The sequence below is a fragment of the Micropterus salmoides genome, unplaced genomic scaffold, assembly GCF_014851395.1.
Source record: "Micropterus salmoides isolate LMB-PRFRI ecotype aquatic unplaced genomic scaffold, ASM1485139v1 Ms_hic_scaffold_1, whole genome shotgun sequence".
Lineage (NCBI taxonomy): Eukaryota > Metazoa > Chordata > Actinopteri > Centrarchiformes > Centrarchidae > Micropterus > Micropterus salmoides.
Window position 1 is genome coordinate 14283534 of NW_024040040.1, and position 14111 is coordinate 14297644.

The 14111-nt window shown below is 38.8% G+C and overlaps 2 long non-coding RNA genes across 2 annotated transcripts in view; one reads left to right on the forward strand and one right to left on the reverse strand.

The window, feature by feature from the left end:
* Positions 1–14111, forward strand: part of LOC119902929 — a 126725-nt gene that overhangs the window by 88368 nt on the left and 24246 nt on the right. The window contains exon 2 of the long non-coding RNA XR_005444385.1: positions 11006–11110. This is a non-coding gene — a long non-coding RNA (uncharacterized LOC119902929). The remainder of the gene's footprint in view (positions 1–11005; positions 11111–14111) is intronic.
* LOC119902921 overlaps positions 12650–14111 on the reverse strand; it is an 85848-nt gene continuing 84386 nt past the window's right edge. Inside the window, exon 4 of the long non-coding RNA XR_005444384.1 lies at positions 12650–13092. This is a non-coding gene — a long non-coding RNA (uncharacterized LOC119902921). The remainder of the gene's footprint in view (positions 13093–14111) is intronic.

A 14111-nucleotide genomic window follows, 5' to 3' on the forward strand; every position in this document is an offset into this window, starting at 1 on the left:
CACAGAACAAAACATCAGCTGACCGCAGTCTACTGGACCTCAGAGCGGCTCGGCCGGAGCTACTAAATTATAAATAAATAAAAATAATAAGAATATACTACTATACTAATAAAATACTGCTGAAACTACTACAATACCACATATAGCTAATAAAATATAATACAAAATATATAATACGGATTACAGTGCAGCATTCTTAAAGTAATTTGGTTGGTTATGATGCTCTCAGGGTTTTTCCTGCATAGAGAAATTTTTTGCGCCAAAGGATAATCATCAGCGCCAAAATGATCAGAATTGAAAAAATATTAAATTAGCCATTTATCAAACAACTGTTGAGCAAGCACAACATAAACTTAAATACAACATCTTGACTTCCAGCAGTCACCCTCCTCTCATCCACAGCCACTGTATTTTACGCATGCAGCTGGCGCTGGATTAATAAACCAGCTGCTGCGTTGGTTTAACTGCGCCTGAACGCTCCACTACTAAGCTCTCGCTAATGACTTTCTGTTATTTCTCACAATACAAAAGCTGTTGGTGCTTGAAGTGTGCCGGTATTCACCGGTACTGTCACTTTTACATTTTAGTCTTTGGTGTGCCCTCTCCAGATCAGGTTTTCTGGGCACTATGTGACACTCACCAGTACCCGTTTTCTCCTGCCTACTAATCTCTACATGAGATCGGGAGCCTTTCATGCAGCCGTGTGCATTAGTTGCTCGTCATAGTCACTTTTTGTGAACCGACCAAGACAGGGGTAGGCGGGACATTAAAAAAAAAGGTTGAGGCACTACAGCAAACTTTAGAAATGTTGAACTCGTTGTTCTGTATGCACAGTTTTTATTACTTTAAGTTAGTAATTTGCATAAACAAATCAGAGACCATGTAGAGTATTTTTCTTGCACAATAATTTAATGACTGAAAACAACCCACAAAAATGAAACTGCTGTTTTGTCCAACTGGAATTTATATTATAGGCTAGTATTATAGGCTAGTAATGGTAAGCTATAGTAGCCTGTACTATTATGTGAAATTATAATAAATTTACAAACATTAGCACAAATCAAACCTTAACCACAGTGGTATAGGCTAATATCAGAGAAAGGTTTTATTTGTGAAACAGCTGAATCTTAACTAATAAACTATCTGTAGGCAGATTATCCAAATAAAGTGTAACATGTAAAGATATTATTATACTAACATTATACTTTCTATTTAATATTATGATATTTATTAATAAACTAATCTTCTTCTTCTTCTTTAATATGACCCCAGAATCATTATAGATACGACTGTTCATGTTTGCCTTTTGTGTCTTCATTTTACAGCTTGGTATGGTCTCAACATAACAACATTTTAGGAATAATCTTTGTTTATGTCATGCGTTTCTCAAAACAAGGGGAAAAAAACAATATCTGCCAATATATCAGCTATTGAATTTTAAGAATCTCAAATGTCAAAATCGGTATCGGTCGGGCTCTACAAAAAACACGATCATGTACAATGATCGCCGCTGGTTGAGTACGTTTATGAACAACACTGTGTACCGGCACGCATTTCTCGCCATGTAGTTGTTGTATGCATGCTGTATGTAAACAGCCTCTATGTTCCCTTATTAGTAATATGCAAAGTTTGGCAATTATAGCATTGCCTCGTTCATTACAAGAACACTTTTTGTGTCTTTAAATTATATTTGTTGAGGTCTTAAAAAGCATTCAATTTGATTTTAACAATGGTGCAATAACTCTGTAATGACACTAACAGATGTAGATTAGAAATAAATGATAAAAGGTTCCGGGAGAGGACAGAAGTGATGTTCAAGGGATTCTCCCACTGGTCTTCCACTTTACTTATCATCAGAGCATCCTGCGGGTGCACACAGGTCCGCAGCATGCTGGTGTGTCCCTGCAAACAGATAATAGGCCTAATAGTTAATAGAAAGGTTCTGTTACTAACTGCTGCAGGTACTAATGGCAATCAAGCAGCACATGTACATTTTAATTAGTATATTAAACCCAATCCAATCAATAAAAAGCCAGTGCTTCAGGTTAAAGTCATGATTGGTTTATTTAGTGAAGGAACACTCCACCAATGTTACACATCGAGACCAGTTTACCAGTCATGTAGTGAACTACTCAGCCTGTGAAAGAAGTTGTATAATATCTCCCGGAGGAGCTTTGTCTAATCTGAGAAAATATTGGAAAGACATGAAGTTTACCTGGCAGAAAGGCTGTAACAAAAGGATCCAGTGTTTTAATAAACACATTTAAATGCACTAAAATGCAATATACTGTATCTGTGCCTCTATTAATGTCTCTCCAACTGAAACATAATTGCTGGCGTACCCCTGTAAGGTTATTTAACAGATCCAAGGTTAGTCATTTTGTAATGTATAGCAAATAAATGTGAAGACAAGAAAAAGTATCACAGGCAAATTCTGTAATATGCTGGGGCCTTTTGAGATTAAACGCCCTGACAATAGAGGGAATTTTACAGCCAATTCAACACAGAGACATAAAAATGTCAGCTAGAAAATGCAACACTGAAACTCTCCATATAATTATTGTAAAAGAACAAGATCGCTTTTGAGAAGACCAACATCTCAAAATTAATGAGGAAATGGATGAATGGATGGTTAAAAGCATATATCACCTCTGAGGAGTGCAGGGCCTTAAGTGCTGTAACCAATATCTCCTAACGATCTTGTATAAAGACAGAAATGCTAAGAAGAAGAAGAAAGAGCAGCTTGCACATTCAATTAATTGGCTGCAAAAACTCCATTCAGCAGCATGTGGTATGTGCTCTCTGAGCTGTTTACATTAATTAAGCGTACACAAATGCATTAATACAACCTGGGTATGAATTCACTAATCAACATCCCATGCGCTCCTTCTTCCTGTATTTCCTTTTGCACTGACATTTTGTGCAGTAAAATAATTTATAAGGCGTATACAAATATAAGGGCCTCGTAAATGCATAATGCTACTTTCACTTTTTCAGAAAAGTCCAATTATAGAGGTTGGAACAAACAGAACCTACTGTGGTAATAACCAGTGAACTGATTAATACCTATGGAGTCTTTTTGACATCTTGCCCTTTCCAGTCATCATTTCAGCTCGGCACTAAATTCCCATCGTTCACCTGTCACATCGTGTGTGTAGATCTGACACCTCTCAGCATACTGAATGGGCCCGATATACCTACGGCCATGATCACTGCGGTTTCTGCACAAGGGTGTGTGACGGTAGGTGGTGGTTATGTGTATCTGCTTGTGTGATAACCGCTTCTATGAAGTCGGATTGACAGACAAAGGCCTAATCGCTCCTCAGCTCCAGCAGCCAAACAGCTCAGAGGAAGTATTGACCCAAAAGCACCATAATCCCTTTCACCTAACATGGGCAATTTCATGTAATACCTGTAATAACACGCATTGAGCTCAAAGTAGTCATCAAAAGAGCTCTGAGCATCTGATTTTGAGAGGTGAGCTGTTTGAATAAAAGGGACTTGAAGAGTATATCAATCTGTAATAACAACATCGTGGCCCGGACTCGCTTTCTTTTCAACTCTCCTTATCGCCACTCCTCTGAATCATTTTCACTCGTGTTCGCTCACTCTCTTTGTCTCGCTCTGTCTAAATGTGCCGCTCACGTCCCCTTTACGCTTTCAGCTTTCGGAGTTGTTTTAAAGAAACCTATGGAGACTCCCATGGTCAAGAAAAACTGTATCAAGTAGGGGTTTCATTTTCTTTTTGTGCAGGTGTGAATGTGTTTCCTTTATATTTGACATTTGAAATGGCTTTGTTAGGTACCGTTTGCCTATTACTTGTCATTTTTTATGTTCTCTATGGTCAGTAGAGGTCTTGAACCACCTACTTTTCAAAAATCATTTGAATACAGCAACAGCATGAATGTAGAGATTCCATCAGAAGTTGTTAAGAGCTATGGATACCCAGAAGGGACAAATGTCACAAAAAGGTTAGAGGTTATCTGATTAATTAAAAGAATGTTATCCTTAACCTTTTCTACTCGAGGTGAAAGTAAACGGTATTTCACAAGAAAAGTCTAAATAAACAGAATTTTTTGCAGCAGAATTTAGTTTTACTGTCTTATTGTCTCACAGTCCTTTGGGGGGGTCCTGAACCCTGGGTTAGGAGCGACTGAATTTAAATCACTGAAACATCAACATGTCTTTCCCTCTAAGCAGCCAATAAAATATTTAAAACGTATTGCCAGTATGCAACATTTTTCTGTGGTGAGGTGTATAAAAAGATTCAGTCTAACATTATGTGTGTGCGGGACTAAGTTTGCAGTTTGTCGTTTTCTGTTGGTGGCTGTGTGCCACTAAAATATTTAGCAATGATTAATTTTCTGTGCCAACAATTCATCAGACCTCACAGCTCAGATTCTTTCTTTTTGTCAGCACTTGTGCTCTGGATGTGTGTGTGTGTGTATGTGCGTGCTGTTGTTGCTGCTGCTCAGAGTATGTGTAATATGAGGCTTAGCCAGGAGAAGTGGTGCACACGATGGAGCACATGGCATTTTGTGTTTGTGTTGGGCTACATACACACAAAACGGCAGTAAAGATCTGGGGAAAAGATCTAAAAAACACATCAAGGAACACTCAGGATCAGTGTTACGGTGAGTTTATTAGTTTGGAATCAGTCTGTAGCTCTAATGATTTATCTCTTACTAAAGACTTGTTCCTCCCCATTTCCTTTGAAATGCAGTCTCAATCTAGATTGAAAGTGTCAAAGCTTAATAACAAATACTGTAAAGGGAATCTGTTACACCATGAAGTTATAATCCTTCTGTAAGTATTAATTATTAGTCGTAAAAGCTACTGGTGGAGTCCGCTTAACAACTTCGAATGTATTGCCCCCAAAGGACGTCTCAGTCAAGTGAAAAATATGAAAAAGTTCAAATAAGCTCACAAAAAACCCAAAATAAAGTGAGAGCATACTGTAAAAACTCGAGATGGTTATGTGTCATCATCAGCTGACTCATTATGAGCATTTAACAGTTTAATGGCATGAGAGATGAGATCATTTCTCACCCTGTTAAACCTGGCCTGCTCTCTAAATCTCCTTCCACCTACTATAGGTTATTTTGAAAAATACAGAAATTGTGGTAAAGTCCATGGTATCTGGTATTGCCTCTACCTAAAATTAATTTGGCTCACTAAGAGAGTGTGTCTGCATTCAAGCTCTGTAGAGGTAGATGTCATCAAACACAGAAGAGCATGTCTAGTGCTACGGTACAAGTCATCTTCTGCCTCTAATGTCCTGTAAGCCTGTCATTTTTATTAAAACACACTTGCTGTTACAACAAGTAACCACAGGTGTCTCCAAATCAACCAGGACTTTAACGGAAGACAACTTTTAAAACACAGTAAAAAAAAAAAAAAAAAAAAACAAGCAATAAAAACACACCCATGATCAGGTCAGCGAACTTAAAATAGATTTTACTGAATAACTAACATGACTTTATGAGTCTTCTCTGCTTGCGCTACTGGTACACTACATTTTAGCCTTTACCATTATCCTGTGATTATAACTTCTGGCTACTGTGGTTCAGCAAGAGTTACTGTCTTGCTTTAAGGATTAGTCAACTGATGAACCATACTACAGTACAGTCTGGGCACCAGCATTCTTGAGTTATTAGTATCATTAGCAGTGCTACTAGTAGTATTAGTGGAGTAGCATGACACTGTTATACCATGAGTAACGAAACTCGAAAATGCTTTCCCCATTAATCTCTTGGGATGGGAAAATGTTCAGAAGGGCTCTCATGTTTGTCTGATAAATTCCTTTTGTGCAGTAGAAAATTTATTCAGTCTGAAACCTGATCTGATCAACTGCTGAAGAAGTGATGTTTGTACTACACACACACACACACACACACACACACTCATGTACAATCATCATCAGAGCCTCAATCATTGCTGTCTGCATTCACACACTTTTTAGCCTGATTTGGTATTCATGTCACAGATTAATCAACCTGCTCATCCCCTCGCTGTTACACACTGATACACACACTACAGCCACATGCTGTACCTACCTCTAGGTGTGTGTGTGTGTGTGGGGGGGGGGGGGCACACACACATGTTTGACAGACAGCGAGAGAGGCCTCTATCACCAATCTGCATATCTGCATATTAGCGCTGGACCATCCCTTTAATTTCCTACAGCGACTGATAACCATCACGTTCTTTTGGCCTCTGGTCGCTCCCACACAGCACTCTGAGATTTCATGAGTGTATATATGAGTGAGAGAGAGAGAGAGACTGACTTTCACTACTACCATCAGTTCTTTCTGTTGCTCAGTTCGCACACACACACACGGGTTGTCAGACAGGCATCCTATTGATTTACTTTTCTCTTTAATAAGTGAAAGGATCTGTGTGATATAAAAAGGGATGATGGAGAGAGCAGAGAGGAAGAGGCTGGAGGTCAAACAAGCTGTGGGAGGTGTTCAATGATAAATCAAATTTAAAAAGCCTCCGTTTATTCCCGTCAAGGTGCTTCTGAAATAATGCACATGCCGTCACAGAGAACTGAAACGTTTCACTTAGACGAGAGGTTGATCACAGTTATAATTGTAGTTATAATAAATTGCCAAACTTTTACATTCACTTGTGTTGAACCTGATTAAAACGTCTCGGTAGGATCAGTTATTGTTAGTGCCTCCTGGAGATAGCCAACGTGGTATTGATCAGTTCTTATTATGTGATACATATTATCATGTGAAAGATTAATATTATCATCCGGTCAGAATTGTTCATCTGTCATTTAAACACTTCCCAGGAGTAGGATATCCTGACAGATGCTGGTGAGTTTGCAGTAAAATTTGATATTTGTGACCCTGACCTTTCTCACGGCACCAATGTCAAATATATCTATAGGTGTTCCATGAAATCTACTGTGGCTGGTCTTCGTCTGCAGAGGATGACTTGTAATGTTTCTTCTGTTCGCCCCTGACCTTTCCTCTAGTACCAACAGTGGAGAGCTTGGCGGACAGGTGCCTTGGTAAAGCCACCAAAGTAGGTCAAGTAATGAACTGCTCACTGTTCAAACAGGAGACATCAAGCCTTTGAATCCAACCAGGATCCTCCTCAGGTCCTTTTTCAGAGGAAATAGAGGATTGGACATTGTGTCAAAGCAGTGACCTTTAGCTGTGAGCTAAACCTCTGTCCATTATTATATTGAACCTTTTTGGTTTCGTAAAGTGGTACAAAGCAACCCACACCAACTGTTTAACATAATTGGCTCTGGAGATATCATGTTAAAAGGCACAATAAGTTTCAAACCAGGACAAAGTGAGTCAACAAGTATAACACTCACTGTCCTGGATGAGGTTTTAATAAAACGGTTGAAGCTTCATAGACCAGTCGTGACAGCTGTGGGGAGTCATCTGTACTGGACGTGTGCATGTAGTCTGGCGGTAAAAACTCTTGTGCTACTTTGGTATTAATATTTACTTCTGATTGGGAGATATGATGGTTGCTTATGACTCATGAACTGATCTACCTAATGTAATATGGTGATGTGACTGTCTTTATATAGATAAATGATTTGTTTCCAGGCACCACTTTGGCACCACTACATTACGTATTCCTAAAGCTGTTTTTGAATGGTACACATGGAAGATATATTTTACCACATTGGGGAACACATGAACTTAGCTCATTATTATACTTTTGATGTAACTCATCATATAACACATTTTAGCGATCATCAGTTGACCCTAAGAAGACGAAGTGTGTGCATGTTGAATGCTATTTAATGTTTGCGTTGGTGTTTGTGTGTGACAGTTCCACAGTAATAATTGGTTCACCTTAATTAACTCTGTGAGGTCTAAGCAAGTGGCCTTGCAGCAGCCTGTCTGTTCTGAGTTGCACCATATCACGAGGAGGACGAATGCTAATCTGCTATTTGTTATTATTCCCAGAGACCTTGGGTGAGACAAGAGGATGGAGGTAGTGACGGGGGGGGAGCAGATAGGGAGGTTGTGAATGAAGCCTTTGTGAGTGCGTATTGGTAGTAGAAAAGAGAGGTAGTGCAAATTAGAGGTATGAGAGGAGAGGGCGCCCGCATGAGAGAAAGAAAGCCAAGTGAGGCAGAGAGAGGCATCGTGTGTCTGGTTCCCATCATGTACATCTGCATCTAACCAAGGTCGCACAGACAGAGGAGAAGAAGTCTGTTCAAGTCTTTCACCTAACAGAAATATGATTGATCAAGTTTCTTACTGGCAAACAACCCAGACTGAGGACTAAGTTGTAATGGATATACAACAGTTTTGCAGGTTTTCTGTTTGTTTACCACTTTGACTTTAAGATCCAATGTGGCAAACAAGGCTCAGTTCAAAGCAAGTTCCCGGACCAATCAGAAAAGTATGTTGCCCTGTTTAGGCAGTGGTTAGACGCTAGCCTGTGACCAACACTGAGGTGCCCTTGAGCCAGGTAACCCCAGCTGATTAGACTGTGGTTGTACTGGGTAGTTTCTAGTCTGTGTAACTGTGTGTGAGACAGAGATGCTCACAAGTCTTTGAGCTAGAGTCCAAGTCAAGTCTCAAGTCTCTCGTGGTTATTATGAATGTTGTATCACCTGCTGCGTTCAGTCCAGGTTGCTAATAAAACTTCATAGCTATAAGGAATACTGTTAACATGCTTTTCATTTACAGAGCACAACCGTGTAATGTGCAATGCAATTGATGACAGCTTATTAAATACTGTAAGTCAATAAAACTGTGACATTGCAATCAATAATAATCAATAATAGATCTGTCTGTTTTTAACTTAAAGAGCACAACCATGTAGACTAATGTACAATGCGTCTACAATTAATGACAGCTGATAAGCTACTTTAAGTCAGCAAACCCTGTTGAGTTTCAAACCCAGTGTAAAGTTAACTAAATAAAACTGTAAAGTTACATGGTCAACAATAAAGCTGTAACCTGTTTTTAACTTACAGAGCACAACCATGTAATGTGCAATGCAGTTAATGACAGCTTATTAACTACTGTAAGTCAACACATCCTCCTGACTCTCAAATCAATAAAGCTGTAACCTGTTTTTAACTTGCAGAGCACAACCATAATGTGCAATGCAATCAATAACAGCTTAAACTACTGTAAGTCAACACACCCTGCAGACTCTCAAACCAGTGTAATGTTAGGCTATAACTAAATAAAACTGTAAGGTTAGGCTACATGATCAACAATAAACCTGTAATCTCTTTCCAGCCAACGGCAATAATTAACGTGATGGCAGCCAGCGGGACGTAAATGATTACGTTAACCGACCACCACAAGTTTGGCAAGTAAAAAAACGCTCGTTCATCTTTTCATAACGAACGACAGTGGGAGTTAACCTCCCGTAGCTCGTAGATGAAGCAAGAAGCAAGCTAATGTTAGATGGCCAATGCTGAGCTAAACATGTTCACTCACCACATATTTGCGTTCAGCGCTTCTTTGTTTGGGTCTTGTTGTCTGAAGTTTTAAAGCCAAAGTTTATGATAAATGGCACAGCAGCTGCCGGTGTTTGTTGTCCTCTCTCACGTGCGGCTGCGCGCAGCAGATGTTACGTAGGCAGTTTATAGGTAACGGAGGGAGGGAATAACGGCAAGCTCATCAGACGTTTCCTAAAAAATAAAAATTGTTCTCGAGTCCGAGTCGAGTCTGAAGTCTTTTGAGGACGAGTCTCAAGTCGAGTCTGAAGTCACTGTGTGTGCGACTTAAGTCGCGCTCGAGTCCCCATCTCTGGTGTGAGGTGACAGGGGTGACCCAGAAGAATAGTACTGTCAGGGAAACTTCCCTGGATTAAAGAACATAAACCTCCAGTGGCATAACAAGGTGCAGTGGACTTTTAGACAATAATCTGCATGGATGAGGCATAGATGTTTTGTGAAAGGTGAGCATTTGTGGCAAAACTGAGCTCCTCATCAGGGTTTATTTTGATCATTGTCAGGCAAAGATCTCTGTTAGCTTTGTTAACTTTTATGGGAGCTATCAGCACAGTTTGGATCTTTTGTCTAAATTTTGCCTTCAGCTTGTTTAATGATTCAGCACCTGTAAAATGTTTTGGGATGTGCGAGCTCTACACTCTGTTTGTCTTTGAGATGAGCGGTCTTGACGTGTCCTGAAGACAGAAAAGGAGAGGTCAGGAGTCTGGACTATAGCTGTCTGAGACTACTGTCATGAGAACAAAGAGACCAAGACTAGGTCAGAGTTCAGGACCAGAACATGTGCTGTAGTCAAGACCAGGTCAAGGCAAAGTCTAAATCAAGGCCACCAAGACCTACAGTACTGCTACAGTAAAGTAATTCACCTTGGTGTTGTCTAACATGAATAAACACCTGGAATAAATTGGTCTTATAAGGATACAACCATTTGATGATGCCATCCTCCTGTTGCTAACACTGAAAATCAGGCAGTGATGTTGTTTACCTGCAGTAAGAGATTAATCCCTGTATCTGCTGCACTAGGTTGAATACATAATAATAATGTTCGTTGCTTATTGGAAGTCACTAACCAGTATACATGAGTGTAATGCTGCATTTGAAATGTATGTATGTAACATTTTCATTTCCTCAGAATGATTAAGTAAATTAGTATAAGTTGAAATGAAAAGCAACAGAATCAAAAATCGTTTTTTTTAATGAATTTTATTTTTTTTAATTTTAATTAATTCTTAGATTTAACAGAGGCTGACTAAGGAAAATAATTCTTCCTCAGTTTGAGGCTGAGAGATGACAGCAGGTGAAAATCAGACCACAACTCTGATAATTTGATCTGTTTTTTTATTGTCTGACAAGGATTACATTTGTTGCTGTCCCTGATTTGTCGTCTTTCCATCCATCCTTTTCCTCTTTCTTCTCTTGGCCGCTAAGAAGCTGTACTTGAGCCCTAGAAGTTCAGGTGCTCCACAAAATTGCTTTGCCGTTACACTGAACCTGTAGAGATCACTCAGTGAGTAACCGTCGTTTTTCTTCTATTTGTCTGCTTTCCAGGACAAACATCAGATGGCTCCTTACACTGCTGTTGACAACAGAGATGCACAATACCTCTGGAAAGCACAAGACCTGTGCCTGACACTCATCATCCTTCTATCAAAGGTAAGAAATGCATAAAAGAGTTTGTCTGGTCAAGGTGCAGACTTATATGAGGCAGAGACAAAAGACCAGTAATTCGACTTGTTTTAATCAGTATTGTTTTTTTGTTCGTTGCTGCAGTTAGTATGTAACTTAACAGCTTACAGTTTATTTATGAGAACTTAAAACCAACCGTGAAGGTTGCTCTTAATCACTGCTACCTGTCATAATTCCTCCATTAAAATGGTCAAATATAAAGACATAACTAAACTAATGAATATAAAAGCCGCTATAAATGTCTGTGGTCAGTCGTTGCCTGGTTCTTCCCTCTACCAACATTTTTTTTTTCCATCTCTTTCAAGCTTTCCAAGGCTGACACTCAGTGTGAGAGTGTGAGTGTGTGTGTGTGTGTGTGTGTGTGTGTGTGTGTGTGTGTGTGTGTGTGTGTCTCTCTAAGGAGCTTTCAATGAGATAAACACTTGAGCTACAGATTCTAGAAGGAAATCTATATTGTTTAATACCAAGGTCAGAGTTATTGTTTGTGGCTCTCTGGACCTACGCTCTGCCACAATAGGTGTATTTTTCTCCCCTCAGTGAAGAAAAGTTTTCAATCAGACCCTGCAGCTGAATGTGTGCACGCAGTATGGATGAGGTGAAGTGTCAATACCTTCATCTACGCTTTAAATCGGCAGTTAATAACTCTTTGAATAAGGGTGTGGTGTATAAACCACGTAGTAGTAGTAGACTTCTAATAAGGCTGACATTTCTGCATGTTTTGTGATTATTATGACTTCTATGTAAGTGCGTTTAACCCATGCACTTTTTCTTACTGTCAAGAAATCAATCAAAACACCAAACCAAACAATGACTTGGTCCTACTTATTCATTATGTCACTTACGTTCACTATGCGTACCACATACATTGTCCTTAAAAATAAACAAGCATAATAATTATAATTAATTACTCTCTGGAGCAGCTGAAAATAGTCTCAACAAATGCACCATTTACTCCTGTTTGAGTGACTTTTGCTAACAACTACAGTGTCCAGCTGTTTTAAGAAATGACTTTTTAAATGAAAGTATTTTCATGGGATTTGTTGGCAGTTAGAAAAGTATAGTATAATACCATACCCCATAAAAATGTTTATACTCCCACTCATTTAACTATTATACAGTTAAAATCTATCATATAATGAGCCTACACTCAAATGTTTGGCTGTTGCAGGTTGAACAGTGCAGTTATCTTGCTGTGGTGTGTGTGTTTATATATAAAAAATGCAGCCACTTACTAATTAGTCTAAAGCTCCCTTAACATGATATACTTAAAACATGTCATGTTTATTTTATGATTTGAAATAGAAGATAACGAGGGCTAAAAGTGACAATAATTTTCATTATCATATAATCTAGTGATTATTTTCTCAATCGATTCATAGTTTGGAGTGATAAAACGTCAGAAAATGGTGAAAAACCTAAATATATTTAATTTACTATCAAATATGACATCCAAAAACATCAAATCCTTACATTTGAGAATTCAGAACCAGCAAATATAACAGTAACTTTACATAAAACAAGCAGTTAGCGAGCAAGGACCATCAAATAACATGTGAATATAACTTTTCCATTTGGTGGCTCTATGGTCCATTTTAGAAATCAACAGTCAAGTCTACCAGAACAGGAGTACTAAAGCAGTGCTAGGAGTGTGTGAGAATGTGTGATTTTATGTTGTCTGTCGGGCTGAAAGAAGCGTAATGGACATCTTATCAGTGCGGAGTGACAGTATGTGCTACTACATAGAACGATGTGTGTGTGGCACAGAAGGAATAGACTGCTGACAGCACAATGATGAGATGATAATGTATGTTCTTCACGCTGAAGAAAGACAGGATGATGGACACGGCCGTTTCTCACCGTTATCCTGATCATCTGTCCAGTTCGACTGACTGAGCAGTGATGCTCTGCAGTCTTCACCCAGTCAACCCAAATACATACCTGACATACACCTGGAGAAGGGGGATAGATGATGTATAAAAGATGTGCCGTGGCAAGAAGCTGAAAAATCACATCATGTCAGATTAAGATCTCACAAACATGCTTAAAGGAAAAAACTCAGGGAGGCTCCAGGGACATCTGAATGATTTTTGTTTTTATTTCTTAACACAACTTTACTAGCAACTATTTTGATAATAATTTCAGCAATTTCTTTTCTAGAAGAAATGCCAAATATTTCAGTTCCAGCTTCTGAAATATCTCAACTACTGGTACAGATGTCCATGTACCAATCATGATGAACTGAAATGAATGAATACTTGTATACTACATAAGCTTTATGGCCAAATACCTGCACTCAAGCAAAGTGACATTTTAAGAGTTTATCATTCCAATTTTAAAACTTGGGAGTTGCCGTGTCAAATTTTTTAGGCAGTACCTTTCGTTTCCAAGGCATGTTTATTAGTATAGCACATTTCAACAACAAGGTAATTCAAAGTGCTTTACACAAAACATAAAAGCAACAGGGAAATATAAAAAAGTTTAAAAGCAACATAGGGAAATTGAAAAAAAATACACATTAAAAAATAATAAAAGTTACAGTGCAGTGTACAGTCAGGGTTAAAAGAGTTAAATGGAAAATAAAAACAGGCTGAGGGGTTGAGCAAATAATTGAGTTACAATTATTTTGAAAAGAGAATAAACAGAAGTACACGTAATCTGCTCTGTCTAGCTAGTCTGTACTTGGGTCCATAGCAATCTTTGGGTCCACTGAAACTCCAAAAACCCTCGGACACTACAGAGAAACCAGGACATGTCTGTCCGCAGGCCTCTTTGATCCAGTTATACTCTGGACCCACCTGCGCGTTTACAGGTGGACAGAGGTTCCTGCAAATCACTCAGGCACGAGATTTAAGACCACTTCCTTCACTCTGTTCAGTCCCACTCTCATTATCTTTTCACTCAATTACCTACTCATTTCTCACCGTGTAAATATTTAATTAAAAGCAATGGTAAAAAGCTAAAAACAAAG